This window comes from Drosophila mauritiana, unplaced genomic scaffold, assembly GCF_004382145.1.
Source record: "Drosophila mauritiana strain mau12 unplaced genomic scaffold, ASM438214v1 U_191, whole genome shotgun sequence".
NCBI classification, from domain to species: Eukaryota; Metazoa; Arthropoda; class Insecta; order Diptera; family Drosophilidae; genus Drosophila; species Drosophila mauritiana.
The window spans coordinates 12,501-32,600 of NW_022881324.1; the positions used below are offsets into that span (position 1 = coordinate 12,501).

At 35.5% G+C, this 20,100-nt stretch overlaps 3 non-coding genes and 2 pseudogenes across 3 annotated transcripts; all 5 read left to right on the top strand.

Annotated features, from left to right (window-relative positions):
- The first annotated feature begins 16 nt into the window (after positions 1-16).
- LOC117149301 lies at positions 17-195 on the top strand. Its single transcript, XR_004460193.1, has one exon. It is a non-coding gene; the product is annotated as a 5.8S ribosomal RNA (ribosomal RNA).
- A 395-nt stretch (positions 196-590) lies between these two features.
- Positions 591-6,320, top strand: LOC117149300 (annotated as a pseudogene).
- Positions 6,321-10,764: 4,444 nt separating this feature from the next.
- On the top strand, positions 10,765-12,757 carry LOC117149304. Its single transcript, XR_004460194.1, has one exon. It is a non-coding gene; the product is annotated as a small subunit ribosomal RNA (ribosomal RNA).
- A 685-nt stretch (positions 12,758-13,442) lies between these two features.
- On the top strand, positions 13,443-13,623 carry LOC117149302 (annotated as a pseudogene).
- A 401-nt stretch (positions 13,624-14,024) lies between these two features.
- Positions 14,025-17,964, top strand: LOC117149299. The gene has a single exon (XR_004460192.1). It is a non-coding gene; the product is annotated as a large subunit ribosomal RNA (ribosomal RNA).
- The last annotated feature ends 2,136 nt before the right edge of the window (positions 17,965-20,100 follow it).

The following is a 20,100-nucleotide window of genomic DNA, read 5'->3' on the forward strand; positions in this document are numbered from 1 at the left end:
TAAAAATGAATTATAAAACTCTAAGCGGTGGATCACTCGGCTCATGGGTCGATGAAGAACGCAGCAAACTGTGCGTCATCGTGTGAACTGCAGGACACATGAACATCGACATTTTGAACGCATATCGCAGTCCATGCTGTTATGTACTTTAATTAATTTTATAGTGCTGCTTGGACTACATATGGTTGAGGGTTGTAAGACTATGCTAATTAAGTTGTTTATAAATTTTTTATAAGCATATGGTATATTATTGGATTAAATAATGATTTTATTCATAATATTAAAAAAGAAATGAAAAACATTATCTCACATTTGAATGTGAAAAACGAAGAGAAATATTTTCTTTTTCAATCAAATAATACTGAGAAATGTCTAGCATAAAAAATTGAAATATTTTTCATCTAGAATTGTCTCTTATTAATGATTCGGAAAAAGAAAAATCTTGGTTTTGTTATTATTCTTCGTTGGTTCGTTAAATGGATAAAAAATAACTTTGCTTACAAGAACTATTGGAACTATTTATAACGAATTTAATTGATTGTTTTATCATTTATATATAAAGAATTTATGGCAAAAAATAGTTATATATACAACCTCAACTCATATGGGACTACCCCCTGAATTTAAGCATATTAATTAGGGGAGGAAAAGAAACTAACAAGGATTTTCTTAGTAGCGGCGAGCGAAAAGAAAACAGTTCAGCACTAAGTCACTTTGTCTATATGGCAAATGTGAGATGCAGTGTATGGAGCGTCAATATTCTAGTATGAGAAATTAATGATTTAAGTCCTTCTTAAATGAGGCCATTTACCCATAGAGGGTGCCAGGCCCGTATAACGTTAATGATTACTAGATGATGTTTCCAAAGAGTCGTGTTGCTTGATAGTGCAGCACTAAGTGGGTGGTAAACTCCATCTAAAACTAAATATAACCATGAGACCGATAGTAAACAAGTACCGTGAGGGAAAGTTGAAAAGAACTCTGAATAGAGAGTTAAACAGTACGTGAAACTGCTTAGAGGTTAAGCCCGATGAACCTGAATATCCGTTATGGAAAATTCATCATTAAAATTGTAATATTTAAATAATATTATTAAGAATAATGTGCATTTTTTCCATATAAGGACATTGTAATCTATTAGCATATCCCAAATTTATCATAAAATATAACTTATAGTTTATTCCAATTAAATTGCTTGCATTTTAACACAGAATAAATGTTATTAATTTGATAAAGTGCTGATAGATTTATATTATTACAGAGCGTTAATTTTTCGGAATTATATAATGGCATAATTATCATTGATTTTTGTGTTTATTATATGCTCTTGTATGATTAACAATGCGAAAGATTCAGGATACCTTCGGGACCCGTCTTGAAACACGGACCAAGGAGTCTAACATATGTGCAAGTTATTGGGATGTAAACCTAATAGCGTAATTAACTTGACTAATAATGGGATTAGTTTTTTAGCTATTTATAGCTAATTAACACAATCCCGGGGCGTTCTATATAGTTATGTATAATGTATATTTATATTATTTATGCCTCTAACTGGAACGTACCTTGAGCATATATGCTGTGACCCGAAAGATGGTGAACTATACTTGATCAGGTTGAAGTCAGGGGAAACCCTGATGGAAGACCGAAACAGTTCTGACGTGCAAATCGATTGTCAGAATTGAGTATAGGGGCGAAAGACCAATCGAACCATCTAGTAGCTGGTTCCTTCCGAAGTTTCCCTCAGGATAGCTGGTGCATTTTAATATTATATAAAATAATCTTATCTGGTAAAGCGAATGATTAGAGGCCTTAGGGTCGAAACGATCTTAACCTATTCTCAAACTTTAAATGGGTAAGAACCTTAACTTTCTTGATATGAAGTTCAAGGTTATGATATAATGTGCCCAGTGGGCCACTTTTGGTAAGCAGAACTGGCGCTGTGGGATGAACCAAACGTAATGTTACGGTGCCCAAATTAACAACTCATGCAGATACCATGAAAGGCGTTGGTTGCTTAAAACAGCAGGACGGTGATCATGGAAGTCGAAATCCGCTAAGGAGTGTGTAACAACTCACCTGCCGAAGCAACTAGCCCTTAAAATGGATGGCGCTTAAGTTGTATACCTATACATTACCGCTAAAGTAGATGATTTATATTACTTGTGATATAAATTTTGAAACTTTAGTGAGTAGGAAGGTACAATGGTATGCGTAGAAGTGTTTGGCGTAAGCCTGCATGGAGCTGCCATTGGTACAGATCTTGGTGGTAGTAGCAAATAATCGAATGAGACCTTGGAGGACTGAAGTGGAGAAGGGTTTCGTGTGAACAGTGGTTGATCACGAGTTAGTCGGTCCTAAGTTCAAGGCGAAAGCCGAAAATTTTCAAGTAAAACAAAAATGCCTAACTATATAAACAAAGCGAATATAATACACTTGAATAATTTTGAACGAAAGGGAATACGGTTCCAATTCCGTAACCTGTTGAGTATCCGTTTGTTATTAAATATGGGCCTCGTGCTCATCCTGGCAACAGGAACGACCATAAAGAAGCCGTCGAGAGATATCGGAAGAGTTTTCTTTTCTGTTTTATAGCCGTACTACCATGAAGTCTTTCGCAGAGAGATATGGTAGATGGGCTAGAAGAGCATGACATATACTGTTGTGTCGATAGACCTTGAAAATTTATGGTGGGGACACGCAAACTTCTCAACAGGCCGTACCAATATCCGCAGCTGGTCTCCAAGGTGAAGAGTCTCTAGTCGATAGAATAATGTAGGTAAGGAAGTCGGCAAATTAGATCCGTAACTTCGGGATAAGGATTGGCTCTGAAGATTGAGATAGTCGGGCTTGATTGGGGTTTAAAATAGAGTTTCTAGCACCGTAAAGGTTTAAAAATCGTTTCATTTGGCCGGAAACTTTTTTATGCTGGGGATCCCCTTGCCTGATGAAATTAAACCTTATTGTGGATCAAGATATTTGGGAGAACCTAAGGTATTATACGTGGTGCGGCGACTGGGTTGAAATAAGTCCTGGTAAGACAGCTAAATGCAATATTTGAACTCATCAATCAATTGGGACGGATGTGCCGATCCTTAGTCTTGAGGCATAGCCATAAGCACTTTAGATCTTGCTACATCTTTCGATTCTCTATCGCATGCATCTATATATGACACTTACGTGCTTATGGTGCGCCAAAGGGCTTCGTTGTACGTACAGAATACGTACGAGGGTGGCGGTACCAGTCTCAATGGGGACGGTTGGAGTTCAGAGGAATTCGTCCCTGCTAGAGGAGTGAAGCAGGGTGACCCTTTGTCTCCTATTCTATTTAACTTGGTAATGGACAGGTTACTTAGAAACCTACCCAGCGAAATTGGAGAGTCGGAAATGCCATTACTCGCGTTGCAGATGATTTGGTACTATTTGCTGAAACTCGAATGGGACTTCAAGTATTGTTGGACAGAACGTTGGATTTTCTATCTCTCGTCGGAAACTTAATGCCGACAAATGTTTTACCGTTGGCATTAAGGGCCAGCCGAAACAGAAGTGTACCGTGCTAGAGGCACAGAGCTTTTACGTAGGCTCAAGAGAGATTCCATCATTGAAGCGAACGGACGAGTGGAAGTACTTAGGCATCAACTTCACTGCAACTGGGAGGGTTCGATGCAATCCGGCCGAGGACATTGGTCCAAAGCTACAAAGATTGACAAAGGCCCCCCTCAAACCACAACAGAGGATGTTCGCCCTAAGGACTGTCCTTATCCCACAGCTCTATCACAAGTTAGCCCTTGGGAGTGTGGCGATAGGCGTCCTACGAAAAACTGACAAACTAATACGATACTATGTGCGAAGATGGCTAAATCTTCCGCTGGATGTGCCGATAGCATTCATTCACGCACCCCAAAAAGTGGAGGTCTCGGAATTCCATCACTTAGATGGGTAGCTCCAATGTTAAGGCTAAGACGTTTGAGTAATATTAAATGGCCTCACCTCACGCAAAACGAGGTAGCCAGCTCTTTCCTCGAAGCCGAAAAACAACGGGCCCGAGATAGATTATTTGCAGAACAACATGAATTGTTATCGCGTCCGGCAATAGAAAAATATTGGGCGAACAAATTGTACCTCTCAGTTGATGGCAGCGGACTCCGTGAAGCGGGCCATTGGGGACCGCAACACGGGTGGGTTAATCAACCCACGCGTTTACTAACAGGAAAGGAATATATAGACGGTATTCGTCTGCGGATAAATGCCCTACCCACGAAGTCTCGTACTACAAGGGGAAGGCACGAATTGGAACGACAGTGTCGTGCAGGATGTGACGCTCCCGAAACAACAAACCATATAATGCAAAAATGTTACCGATCGCATGGGAGGCGCGTAGCTAGACACAACTGCGTAGTAAATCGAATCAAGCGGGGACTTGAGGAGAGAGGCTGGTCATTGTTGAACCAAGTCTGCAGTGCGAATCCGGCCTTAATAAACCGGACCTGGTGGCACTACGACAAAATCACATTGATGTGATCGACATACAAATTGTGACAGACGGACACTCTATGGATGATGCGCACCAGCGCAAAATCAATAGATACGACAGACCGGACATACGAACTGAATTGCGTCGCAGATTCGAAGCCGCAGGTGACATTGAATTCCATTCTGCCACCCTGAACTGGGGGGATCTGGAGTGGTCAATCCGTTAAAAGATTGATAGCGAAGGGTCTCCTCAGCAAATATGATAGTCATATCATTAGCGTCCATTATGAGAGGCAGTCTCGGTTGTTTTAAACAGTTCATGTACCTGAGCGGGTTTTCCCGAGATTGGACTTAGCTAAAACGTTTTGGTTCAAAACATTTGCGTCTTGGCATAACATCAATAAAGGCATAAACATCGCAAATAATGGTAATATATAAATGGCTATGAGGATGGTTTTAGTACGTAGGCGTTGCGGAACTTCGGTTTGAAATGCCTGGGTGTAGGTCTGAATGAAATCCGATAAAAATTCAAAGATAAAAAAAAATTCATAGCCAAAACCATCTATATTAATGCATGAAGATTTTCCTATGTCCCTATCTACTATCTAGCGAAACCACAGCCAAGGGAACGGGCTTGGAATAATTAGCGGGGAAAGAAGACCCTTTTGAGCTTGACTCTAATCTGGCAGTGTAAGGAGACATAAGAGGTGTAGAATAAGTGGGAGATATTAGACCTCGGTTTGGTATCGTCAATGAAATACCACTACTCTTATTGTTTCCTTACTTACTTGATTAAATGGAACGTGTATCATTTCCTAGCCATTATACGGATATATTTATTATATCTTATGGTATTGGGTTTTGATGCAAGCTTCTTGATCAAAGTATCACGAGTTTGTTATATAATCGCAAACAAATTCTTTAATAAAACGATGCATTTATGTATTTTTGATTTGAAAATTTGGTATAACTCCAATTACTCAGGTATGATCCAATTCAAGGACATTGCCAGGTAGGGAGTTTGACTGGGGCGGTACATCTCTCAAATAATAACGGAGGTGTCCCAAGGCCAGCTCAGTGCGGACAGAAACCACACATAGAGCAAAAGGGCAAATGCTGACTTGATCTCGGTGTTCAGTACACACAGGGACAGCAAAAGCTCGGCCTATCGATCCTTTTGGTTTAAAGAGTTTTTAACAAGAGGTGTCAGAAAAGTTACCATAGGGATAACTGGCTTGTGGCGGCCAAGCGTTCATAGCGACGTCGCTTTTTGATCCTTCGATGTCGGCTCTTCCTATCATTGTGAAGCAAAATTCACCAAGCGTTGGATTGTTCACCCATGCAAGGGAACGTGAGCTGGGTTTAGACCGTCGTGAGACAGGTTAGTTTTACCCTACTAATGACAAAACGTTGTTGCGACAGCATTCCTGCGTAGTACGAGAGGAACCGCAGGTACGGACCAATGGCACAATACTTGTTCGAGCGAACAGTGGTATGACGCTACGTCCGTTGGATTATGCCTGAACGCCTCTAAGGTCGTATCCGTGCTGGACTGCAATGATAAATAAGGGGCAATTTGCATTGTATGGCTTCTAAACCATTTAAAGTTTATAATTTATTTTATAAACGACAATGGATGTGATGCCAATGTAATTTGTAACATAGTAAATTAGGAGGATCTTCGATCACCTGATGCCGCGCTAGTTACATATAAAAGCATTATTTAATACAATGACAAAGCCTAGAATCAATTGTAAACGACTTTTGTAACAGGCAAGGTGTTGTAAGTGGTTGAGCAGCTGCCATACTGCGATCCACTGAAGCTTATCCTTTGCTTGATGATTCGATAAATAAATGATTTTTCCTGTAGCCAAACAAACACCTCGTCATCAATTTAGTGACGCATATGATATTGTCCCTATCATATAATTTTTGATATAAAGACTTTAAAGAATTATATCAAGTTGCCAAATACCTCGTCATCAATTTAGTGACGCATATGATATTGATATAAAGACTTTAATGAATTGTCAAGTTGCCAAACACCTCGTCATCAATTTAGTGACGCATATGATATTGTCCCTATCATATAATTTTGATATAAAAACTTTAAAGAATTGTATCAAGTTGCCAAATACCTCGTGACGCATATGATATTGAATATAAAGACTTTAATGAATTGTGTCAAGTTGCCAAACACCTCGTCATCAATTTAGTGACGCATATGATATTGTCCCTATCATATAATTTTTGATATAAAAACTTTAAAGAAATCAAGTTGCCAAATACCTCGTCATCAATTTAGTGACGCATATGATATTGTCCCTATCATATAATTAATATAAAGACTTTAATGAATTGTGTCAAGTTGCCAAACACCTCGTCATCAATTTAGTGACGCATATGATATTGTCCCTATCATATAATTTTTGATATAAAGACTTTAAAGAATTGTATCAAGTTGCCAAATACCTCGTCATCAATTTAGTGACGCATATGATATTGTCCTATCATATAATTAATATAAAGACTTTAATGAATTGTGTCAAGTTGCCAAACACCTCGTCATCAATTTAGTGACGCATATGATATTGTCCCTATCATATAATTTTTGATATAAAAACTTTAAAGAATTGTATCAAGTTGCCAAATACCTCGTCATCAATTTAGTGACGCATATGATATTGTCCCTATCATATAATTAATATAAAGACTTTAATGAATTGTGTCAAGTTGCCAAACACCTCGTCATCAATTTAGTGACGCATATGATATTGTCCCTATCATATAATTTTGATATAAAAACTTTAAAGAATTTATCAAGTTGCCAAATACCTCGTCATCAATTTAGTGACGCATATGATATTGTCTCTATCATATAATTAATATAAAGACTTTAATGAATTGTGTCAAGTTGCCAAACACCTCGTCATCAATTTAGTGACGCATATGATATTGTCCCTATCATATAATTTTGATATAAAGACTTTAAAGTATCAAGTTGCCAAATACCTCGTCATCAATTTAGTGACGCATATGATATTGTCTCTATCATATAATTAATATAAAGACTTTAATGATTTGTGTCACGTTGCCAAACACCTCGTCATCAATTTAGTGACGCATATGATATTGTCCCTATCATATAATTAATATAAAGACTTTTTAAAGAATTGTATCAAGTTGCCAAACACCTCGTCATCAACTACTATATTATGGTTGCGCCGACCTCTCATATTGTATTCTCTTATGTCTTCATAGGATTTTGGCAATTATACGAGTAAATTAAATAATATACATATGAAAATGATTAATTATTATATGTATAAGGGAAAAAATGCTGAAATATTCCCATATTATCTTAGTATTATAGAGGAAAGACCGTTGCCGACCTCTGATATTGTTCAAAACTTATGTATTTATATGATTTTGGCAATTATATGAGTAAATTAAATAATATACATATAAAATGATTAAATATTATATGTATAAATGTATAAGGAAAAAATGATGAAATATTCCCACATTATCTTAGTATTATAGAGGAAAGACCGTTGCTGACCTCTGATATTGTTCAAAACTTATGTATTTATATGATTTTGGCAATAATATGAGTAAATTAAATAATATACATATGAAAATGATTAATTATTATATGTATAAATGTATAAGGGAAAAAATGCTGAAAATATTCCCATATTATCTTAGTATTATAGAGGAAAGACCGTTGCTGACCTCTGATATTGTTCAAAACTTATGTATTTATATGATTTTGGCAATTATATTAATTAAATAATATACATATGAAAATTATTAATTATTATGTATAGGGAAAAAATGCTGAAATATTCCACATTCTCTTAGTATTATAGAGAAAAGCCATTATAGTGAGAGGGTATAGTAGTGTAAACGACCGGAATTACGACAGAGGGTTCAAAAACTACTATAGGTAGGCAGTGGTTGCCGACCTCTCATATTGTTCAAAACTTATGTATTCATATGATTTTGGCAATTATATGAGTAAATTAAATAATATACATATGAAAATTATTAATTATTATATGTATAGGGGAAAAAATGCTGAAATATTCCCACATTCTCTTAGTATTATAGAGAAAAGCCATTATAGTGAGAGGGTATAGTAGTGTAAACGACCGGAATTACGACAGAGGGTTCAAAAACTACTATAGGTAGGCAGTGGTTGCCGACCTCTCATATTGTTCAAAACTTATGTATTCATATGATTTTGGCAATTATATGAGTAAATTAAATAATATACATATGAAAATTATTAATTATTATATGTATAAGGGAAAAAATGCTGAAATATTCCCCATTCTCTTAGTATAATAGAGAAAAGCCATTATAGTGAGAGGGTATAGTAGTGTAAACGACCGGAATTACGACAGAGGGTTCAAAAACTACTATAGGTAGGCAGTGGTTGCCGACCTCTCATATTGTTCAAAACTTATGTATTCATATGATTTTGGCAATAATATGAGTAAATTAAATAATATACATATGAAAATGATTAATTATTATATGTATAAGGGAAAAAATGCTGAAAATATCCCACATTCTCTTAGTATTATAGAGAAAAGCCATTATAGTGAGAGGGTATAGTAGTGTAAACGACCGGAATTACGACAGAGGGTTCAAAAACTACTATAGGTAGGCAGTGGTTGCCGACCTCTCATATTGTTCAAAACTTATGTATTCATATGATTTTGGCAATAATATGAGTAAATTAAATAATATACATATGAAAATGATTAATTATTATATGTATAAGGGAAAAAATGCTGAAAATATCCCACATTCTCTTAGTATTATAGAGAAAAGCCATTATAGTGAGAGGGTATAGTAGTGTAAACGACCGGAATTACGACAGAGGGTTCAAAAACTACTATAGGTAGGCAGTGGTTGCCGACCTCTCATATTGTTCAAAACTTATGTATTCATATGATTTTGGCAATAATATGAGTAAATTAAATAATATACATATGAAAATGATTAATTATTATATGTATAAGGGAAAAAATGCTGAAAATATCCCACATTCTCTTAGTATTATAGAGAAAAGCCATTATAGTGAGAGGGTATAGTAGTGTAAACGACCGGAATTACGACAGAGGGTTCAAAAACTACTATAGGTAGGCAGTGGTTGCCGACCTCTCATATTGTTCAAAACTTATGTATTCATATGATTTTGGCAATAATATGAGTAAATTAAATAATATACATATGAAAATGATTAATTATTATATGTATAAGGGAAAAAATAATCATATTATATATGAATAATGGAAAAAAAATGAAATGTTCCTATAATCTCTTAATATATAAGAGAATAGCCCGTATGTTGGGTGGCAAACGGAATTGAAAATACCCGCTTTGAGGACAGCGGGTTCAAAAACTACTATAGGTAGGCAGTGGTTGCCGACCTCCCGCATTATTCGAAATATTTATTTCGGATTATGTTTATATTGGTTACATACAATAAAGTATATTATTATCCGTACAAATTTGTTTCTCAGTTCTATAGAACACGGGACTTGGCTCCGCGGATAATAGGAATATACGCTTTATAGATAATATCGTTGAAACAAAAGTCAAGTTTCTATTATATATAGAATAACAAATCGTTTCCATATATTATCGTTAATTTTTGGAGGCAGGCAAATATTAATTTATTACCTGCCGTATAGTTGGATTATTATATCGTTACGGTATAATACAAATATGGATTCTTATGAAAGAAATATAAAATTATATATTAAATGTGGAAATATTATCATATGCGCTTGGTTTTATGTTATATATTACCAGAGATATATATGAAAAGAGATAAATTTTAAATTTATCTTCAAAATGCAAATGATTTAACTTAATATTTATATTGGTTAAACAAAAATTGTACATGTGTGGATACAATAATTATGTATGTTGGAAATAAAATGATATTTTATAATGAAATATGTATGTATAAAAAGATAAAATTATAGAAATATATATATTACAATAATTAGATGAAATTCTTGTTATATTGGTAAAACAAGTATAAATTAAAAATGAAAATATGGATTACGAATGCTATATAAAAATGGCCGTAATCGAATGGATTTTTTTACTTATATATTTAAAATTTTACCCAAAGGCGAAATATTGAATTTTATTCAATATAATAAAAATCATGGAATTATATAAAGTGAAAAATCTATATATCTATATATCTATTATATTGCTTATTTCGATTCAAAATATATGAATGGAATATGAAGGAAAAACATTATTCTGGTTGATCCTGCCAGTAGTTATATGCTTGTCTCAAAGATTAAGCCATGCATGTCTAAGTACACACGAATTAAAAGTGAAACCGCAAAAGGCTCATTATATCAGTTATGGTTCCTTAGATCGTTAACAGTTACTTGGATAACTGTGGTAATTCTAGAGCTAATACATGCAATTAAAACATGAACCTTATGGGACATGTGCTTTTATTAGGCTAAAACCAAGCGATCGCAAGATCGTTATATTGGTTGAACTCTAGATAACATGCAGATCGTATGGTCTTGTACCGACGACAGATCTTTCAAATGTCTGCCCTATCAACTTTTGATGGTAGTATCTAGGACTACCATGGTTGCAACGGGTAACGGGGGAATCAGGGTTCGATTCCGGAGAGGGAGCCTGAGAAACGGCTACCACATCTAGGAAGGCAGCAGGCGCGTAAATTACCCACTCCCAGCTCGGGGAGGTAGTGACGAAAAATAACAATACAGGACTCATATCCGAGGCCCTGTAATTGGAATGAGTACACTTTAAATCCTTTAACAAGGACCAATTGGAGGGCAAGTCTGGTGCCAGCAGCCGCGGTAATTTCCAGCTCCAATAGCGTATATTAAAGTTGTTGCGGTTAAAACGTTCGTAGTTGAACTTGTGCTTCATACGGGTAGTACAACTTACAATTGTGGTTAGTACTATAACCTTTATGTATGTAAGCGTATTACCGGTGGAGTTCTTATATGTGATTAAATACTTGTATTTTTTCATATGTTCCTCCTATTTAAAACCTGCACTAGTGCTCTTAAACGAGTGTTATTGTGGGCCGGTACTATTACTTTGAACAAATTAGAGTGCTTAAAGCAGGCTTCAAATGCCTGAATATTCTGTGCATGGGATAATGAAATAAGACTCTGTTCTGCTTTCATTGGTTTCAGATCAAGAGGTAATGATTAATAGAAGCAGTTTGGGGGCATTAGTATTACGACGCGAGAGGTGAAATTCTTGGACCGTCGTAAGACTAACTTAAGCGAAAGCATTTGCCAAAGATGTTTTCATTAATCAAGAACGAAAGTTAGAGGTTCGAAGGCGATCAGATACCGCCCTAGTTCTAACCATAAACGATGCAGCTAGCAATTGGGTGTAGCTACTTTTATGGCTCTCTCAGTCGCTTCCCGGGAAACCAAAGCTTTTGGGCTCCGGGGGAAGTATGGTTGCAAAGCTGAAACTTAAAGGAATTGACGGAAGGGCACCACCAGGAGTGGAGCCTGCGGCTTAATTTGACTCAACACGGGAAAACTTACCAGGTCCGAACATAAGTGTGTAAGACAGATTGATAGCTCTTTCTCGAATCTATGGGTGGTGGTGCATGGCCGTTCTTAGTTCGTGGAGTGATTTGTCTGGTTAATTCCGATAACGAACGAGACTCAAATATATTAAATAGATATCTTCAGGATTATGGTGCTGAAGCTTATGTAGCCTTCATTCATGGTGGCAGTAAAATGTTTATTGTGTTTGAATGTGTTTATGTAAGTGGAGCCGTACCTGTTGGTTTGTCCCATTATAAGGACACTAGCTTCTTAAATGGACAAATTGCGTCTAGCAATAATGAGATTGGAGCAATAACAGGTCTGTGATGCCCTTAGATGTCCTGGGCTGCACGCGCGCTACAATGAAAGTATCAACGTGTATTTCCTAGACCGAGAGGTCCGGGTAAACCGCTGAACATTTCATGCTTGGGGATTGTGAACTGAAACTGTTCACATGAACTTGGAATTCCCAGTAAGTGTGAGTCATTAACTCGCATTGATTACGTCCCTGCCCTTTGTACACACCGCCCGTCGCTACTACCGATTGAATTATTTAGTGAGGTCTCCGGACGTGATCATGTGACGCCTTGCGTGTTACGGTTGTTTCGCAAAAGTTGACCGAACTTGATTATTTAGAGGAAGTAAAAGTCGTAACAAGGTTTCCGGTAGGTGAACCTGCGGAAGGATCATTATTGTATAATATCCTTATCGTTAATAAACATTTGTTATAATACAAATAAATACAATTTACCAAAATAAAAATATTACAAAATGATTCCACGGAATCAAAAGTTAAAGTCAAAATAAAATGAAGATGGCTTTTATTTTATATGTGGGGCTTGGCAACCTCATAAAAAGACTTTAACATTATTAATGTTGTTGTGCGTATTTGTGGCAGTACCTACTACAACAATGGCGTTTCCTATAAAACAAATTCTCGAAAATGGAAATCGAAGAAACTGAACAAAATTTGAAAGTAGAAGTCGAATTAAAATTAAAATAATTTTGAATGTGGTATTCAAAATAAGTGTGTGTGTATATGGACCATAATATACACGCGTTGCGAATATGTATTGTTCATCTATGTTATGAGCATACGTTGGCTAATGCAACAACCTAAAATATACAATGTTTGTACTGTCATCCATCAGGTTAATGTTTTATATAAATTTTGCAGTATGTGTCACCCAAAATAGCAAACCATAACCAGATTTTTTATGATACATAATGCTTATATGAAACTAAGACATATCGCAACATTTATTTTTAGGTATAAAAATAAATTTATTGGAAGGAATTGATATATGCCAGTAAAATGGTGTATTTTAATTTCTTTCAATAAAAACAATATTGATATTATATAAAAATGAATTATAAAACTCTAAGCGGTGGAATCACTCGGCTCATGGGGTCGATGAAGAACGCAGCAAACTGTGCGTCATCGTGTGAACTGCAGGACACATGAACATCGACATTTTGAACGCATATCGCAGTCCATGCTGTTATGTACTTTAATTAATTTTATAGTGCTGCTTGGACTACATATGGTTGAGGGTTGTAAGACTATGCTAATTAAGTTGTTTATAAATTTTTTTATAAGCATATGGTATATTATTGGATTAAATAATGATTTTATTCATAATATTAAAAAAAGAAATGAAAAACATTATCTCACATTTGAATGTGAAAAACGAAGAGAAATATTTTCTTTTTCAATCAAATAATACTGGAGAAATGTCTAGCATAAAAATTGAAATATTTTTCATCTAGAATTGTCTCTTATTAATGATTCGGAAAAAGAAAAATCTTGGTTTTGTTATTATTCTTTCGTTGGTTCGTTAAATGGATAAAAAATAACTTTGCTTACAAGAACTATTGGAACTATTATTATAACGAATTTAATTGATTGTTTTATCATTTATATATAAAGAATTTATGGCAAAAACATAGTTATATATACAACCTCAACTCATATGGGACTAACCCCCTGAATTAAGCATATTAATTAGGGGAGGAAAAGAAACTAACAAGGATTTTCTTAGTAGCGGCGAGCGAAAAGAAAACAGTTCAGCACTAAGTCACTTTGTCTATATGGCAAATGTGAGATGCAGTGTATGGAGCGTCAATATTCTAGTATGAAAAAATTAATGATTAAGTCCTCTTAAATGAGGCCATTTACCCATAGAGGGTGCCAGGCCCGTATAACGTTAATGATTACTAGATGATGTTTCCAAAGAGTCGTGTTGCTTGATAGTGCAGCACTAAGTGGGTGGTAAACTCCATCTAAAACTAAATATAACCATGAGACCGATAGTAAAACAAGTACCGTGAGGGAAAGTTGAAAAGAACTCTGAATAGAGAGTTAAACAGTACGTGAAACTGCTTAGAGGTTAAGCCCGATGAACCTGAATATCCGTTATGGAAAATTCATCATTAAAATTGTAATATTTAAATATATTATTAAGAATAATGTGCATTTTTTCCATATAAGGACATTGTAATCTATTAGCATATCCCAAATTTATCATAAAATATAACTTATAGTTTATTCCAATTAAATTGCTTGCATTTTAACACAGAATAAATGTTATTAATTTGATAAGTGCTGATAGATTTATATTATTACAGAGCGTTAATTTTTCGGAATTATATAATGGCATAATTATCATTGATTTTTGTGTTTATTATATGCTCTTGTATGATTAACAATGCGAAAGATTCAGGATACCTTCGGGACCCGTCTTGAAACACGGACCAAGGAGTCTAACATATGTGCAAGTTATTGGGATGTAAACCTAATAGCGTAATTAACTTGACTAATAATGGGATTAGTTTTTTAGCTATTTATAGCTAATTAACACAATCCCGGGGCGTTCTATATAGTTATGTATAATGTATATTTATATTATTTATGCCTCTAACTGGAACGTACCTTGAGCATATATGCTGTGACCCGAAAGATGGTGAACTATACTTGATCAGGTTGAAGTCAGGGGAAACCCTGATGGAAGACCGAAACAGTTCTGGACGTGCAAATCGATTGTCAGAATTGAGTATAGGGGCGAAAGACCAATCGAACCATCTAGTAGCTGGTTCCTTCCGAAGTTTCCCTCAGGATGCTGGTGCATTTTTAATATTATATAAAATAATCTTATCTGGTAAAGCGAATGATTAGAGGCCTTAGGGTCGAAACGATCTTAACCTATTCTCAAACTTTAAATGGGTAAGAACCTTAACTTTCTTGATATGAAGTTCAAGGTTATGATATAATGTGCCCAGTGGGCCACTTTTGGTAAGCAGAACTGGCGCTGTGGGATGAACCAAACGTAATGTTACGGTGCCAAATTAACAACTCATGCAGATACCATGAAAGGCGTTGGTTGCTTAAACAGCAGGACGTGACATGGAAGTCGAAATCCGCTAAGGAGTGTGTAACAACTCACCTGCCGAAGCAACTAGCCCTTAAAAATGGATGGCGCTTAAGTTGTATACCTATACCATTACCGCTAAAGTAGATGATTATATTACTTGTGATATAAATTTTGAAACTTTAGTGAGTAGGAAGGTACAATGGTATGCGTAGAAGTGTTTGGCGTAAGCCTGCATGGAGCTGCCATTGGTACAGATCTTGGTGGTAGTAGCAAATAATCGAATGAGACCTTGAGGACTGAAGTGGAGAAGGGTTTCGTGTGAACAGTGGTTGATCACGAGTTAGTCGGTCCTAAGTTCAAGGCGAAAGCCGAAAATTTTCAAGTAAAACAAAAATGCCTAACTATATAAACAAAGCGAATATAATACACTTGAATAATTTTGAACGAAAGGGAATACGGTTCCAATTCCGTAACCTGTTGAGTATCCGTTTGTTATTAAATATGGGCCTCGTGCTCATCCTGGCAACAGGAACGACCATAAAGAAGCCGTCGAGAGATATCGGAAGAGTTTTCTTTTCTGTTTTATAGCCGTACTACCATGGAAGTCTTTCGCAGAGAGATATGGTAGATGGGCTAGAAGAGCATGACATATACTGTTGTGTCGATATTTCTCCTCGGACCTTGAAAATTATGGTGGGGACACGCAAACTTCTCAACAGGCCGTACCAATATCCGCAGCTGGTCTCCAAGGTGAAGAGTCTCTAGTCGATAGAATAATGTAGGTAAGGGAAGTCGGCAAATTAGATCCGTAACTTCGGGATAAGGATTGGCTCTGAAGATTGAGATAGTCGGGCTTTGATTGGGAAACAATAACATGGTTTATGTGCTCGTTCTGGGTAAATAGAGTTTCTAGCATTTATGTTAGTTACTTGTTCCCCGGATAGTTTAGTTACGTACCAATTGTGGAACTTTCTTGCTAAAATTTTTAAGAATACTATTTGGGTTAAACCAATTAGTTCTTATCAATTATAACGATTATCAATTAACAATCAATTCAGAACTGGCACGGACTTGGGGAATCCGACTGTCTAATTAAAACAAAGCATTGTGATGGCCCTAGCGGGTGTTGACACAATGTGATTTCTGCCCAGTGCTCTGAATGTCAAAGTGAAGAAATTCAAGTAAGCGCGGGTCAACGGCGGGAGTAACTATGACTCTCTAAGGTAGCCAAATGCCTCGTCATCTAATTAGTGACGCGCATGAATGGATTAACGAGATTCCTACTGTCCCTATCTACTATCTAGCGAAACCACAGCCAAGGGAACGGGCTTGAATAATTAGCGGGGAAAGAAGACCCTTTTGAGCTGACTCTAATCTGGCAGTGTAAGGAGACATAAGAGGTGTAGAATAAGTGGGAGATATTAGACCTCGGTTTGGTATCGTCAATGAAATACCACTACTCTTATTGTTTCCTTACTTACTGATTAAATGAACGTGTATCATTTCCTAGCCATTATACGGATATATTTATTATATCTTATGGTATTGGGTTTTGATGCAAGCTTCTTGATCAAAGTATCACGAGTTTGTTATATAATCGCAAACAAATTCTTTAATAAAACGATGCATTTATGTATTTTGATTTGAAAATTTGGTATAACTCCAATTACTCAGGTATGATCCAATTCAAGACATTGCCAGGTAGGGATTTGACTGGGGCGGTACATCTCTCAAATAATAACGGAGGTGTCCCAAGGCCAGCTCAGTGCGGACAGAAACACACATAGAGCAAAAGGGCAAATGCTGACTTGATCTCGGTGTTCAGTACACACAGGGACAGCAAAAGCTCGGCCTATCGATCCTTTTGGTTTAAAGAGTTTTTAACAAGAGGTGTCAGAAAAGTTACCATAGGGATAACTGGCTTGTGGCGGCCAAGCGTTCATAGCGACGTCGCTTTTGATCCTTCGATGTCGGCTCTTCCTATCATTGTGAAGCAAAATTCACAAGCGTTGGATTGTTCACCCATGCAAGGGAACGTGAGCTGGGTTAGACCGTCGTGAAGACAGTTAGTTTACCCTACTAATGACAAAACGTTGTTGCGACAGCATTCCTGCGTAGTACGAGAGGAACCGCAGGTACGGACCAATGGCACAATACTTGTTCGAGCGAACAGTGGTATGACGCTACGTCGTTGGATTATGCCTGAACGCCTCTAAGGTCGTATCCGTGCTGGACTGCAATGATAAATAAGGGGCAATTTGCATTGTATGGCTTCTAAACCATTTAAAGTTTATAATTTATTTTATAAACGACAATGGATGTGATGCCAATGTAATTGTAACATAGTAAATTAGGAGGATCTTCGATCACCTGATGCCGCGCTAGTTACATATAAAAGCATTATTTAATACAATGACAAAGCCTAGAATCAATTGTAAACGACTTTTGTAACAGGCAAGGTGTTGTAAGTGGTTGAGCAGCTGCCATACTGCGATCCACTGAAGCTTATCCTTTGCTTGATGATTCGATAAATAAATGATTTTTCCTGTAGCCAAACAAACACCTCGTCATCAATTTAGTGACGCATATGATATTGTCCCTATCATATAATTTTTGATATAAAGACTTTAAAGAATTATATCAAGTTGCCAAATACCTCGTCATCAATTTAGTGACGCATATGATATTGTCCCTATCGTATAATTTTTGATATAAAGACTTTAAAGAATTCTATCACGTTGCCAAATACCTCGTCATCAATTTAGTGACGCATATGATATGTCCCTATCATATAATAATATAAAGACTTAATGAATTGTGTCAAGTTGCCAAACACCTCGTCATCAATTTAGTGACGCATATGATATTGTCCCTATCATATAATTAATATAAAGACTTAATGAATTGTGTCAAGTTGCCAAACACCTCGTCATCAATTTAGTGACGCATATGATATTGTCCCTATCATATAATTTTTGATATAAAAACTTAAAGAATTGTATCAAGTGCCAAATACCTCGTCATCAATTTAGTACGCATATGATATTGTCCTATCAATAATTAATATAAAGACTTTAAGAATTGTCAAGTTGCCAAACACCTCGTCATCAATTTAGTGACGCATATGATATTGTCTCTATCATATAATTAATATAAAGACTTTAATGAATTGTGTCAAGTTGCCAAACACCTCGTCATCAATTTAGTGACGCATATGATATTGTCCCTATCATATAATTTTTGATATAAAGACTTTAAAGAATTCTATCAAGTTGCCAAATACCTCGTCATCAATTTAGTGACGCATATGATATTGTCTCTATCATATAATTAATATAAAGACTTTAATGATTTGTGTCACGTTGCCAAACACCTCGTCATCAATTTAGTGACGCATATGATATTGTCCCTATCATATAATTTTTGATATAAAAACTTTAAAGAATTGTATCAAGTTGCCAAATACCTCGTCATCATTTAGTGACGCATATGATATTGTCCCTATCATATAATTAATATAAAGACTTTAATGAATTGTGTCAAGTTGCCAAACACCTCGTCATCAATTTAGTGACGCATATGATATTGTCCCTATCATATAATTTTGATATAAAAACTTTAAAGAATTGTATCAAGTTGCCAAATACCTCGTCATCAATTTAGTGACGCATATGATATTGTCCCTATCATATAATTAATATAAAGACTTTAATGAATTGTGTCAAGTTGCCAAACACCTCGTCATCAATTTAGTGACGCATATGATATTGTCCCTATCATATAATATTGATATAAAGACTTTAAAGAATTATATCAAGTTGCCAAATACCTCGTCATCAATTTAGTGACGCATATGATATTGTCTCTATCATATAATTAATATAAAACTTTAATGAATTGTGTCAAGTTGCCAAACACCTCGTCATCAATTTAGTGACGCATATGATATTGTCCCTATCATATAATTTTGAATATAAAGACTTTAAAGAATTCTATCAAGTTGCCAAATACCTCGTCATCAATTTAGTGACGCATATGATATTGTCTCTATCATATAATTAATATAAAGACTTTAATGATTTGTGTCACGTTGCCAAACACCTCGTCATCAATTTAGTGGACGCATATGATATTGTCCCTATCATATAATTAATATAAAGACTTTTAAAGAATTGTATCAAGTTGCCAAACACCTCGTCATCAACTACTATATTATGGTTGCGCCGACCTCTCATATTGTATTCTCTATGTCTTCATAGGATTTTGGCAATTATACGAGTAAATTAAATAATATACATATGAAAATGATTAATTATTATATGTAATAAGGGAAAAAATGCTGAAATATTCCCATATATCTTAGTATATAGAGGAAAGACCGTGCGACCTCTGATATTGTTCAAAACTTATGTATTTATATGATTTGGCAATTATATGAGTAAATTAAATAAATACAATAAATGATTAAATATTATATGTATAAATGTATAAAGGAAAAAATGATGAAATATCCCACATTATCTTAGTATTATAGAGGAAAGACCGTTGCTGACCTCTGATATTGTTCAAAACTTATGTATTTATATGATTTTTGGCAATAAATATGAGTAAATTAAATAATATACATATGAAAATGATAATTATTATATGTAAAGATAAGGGAA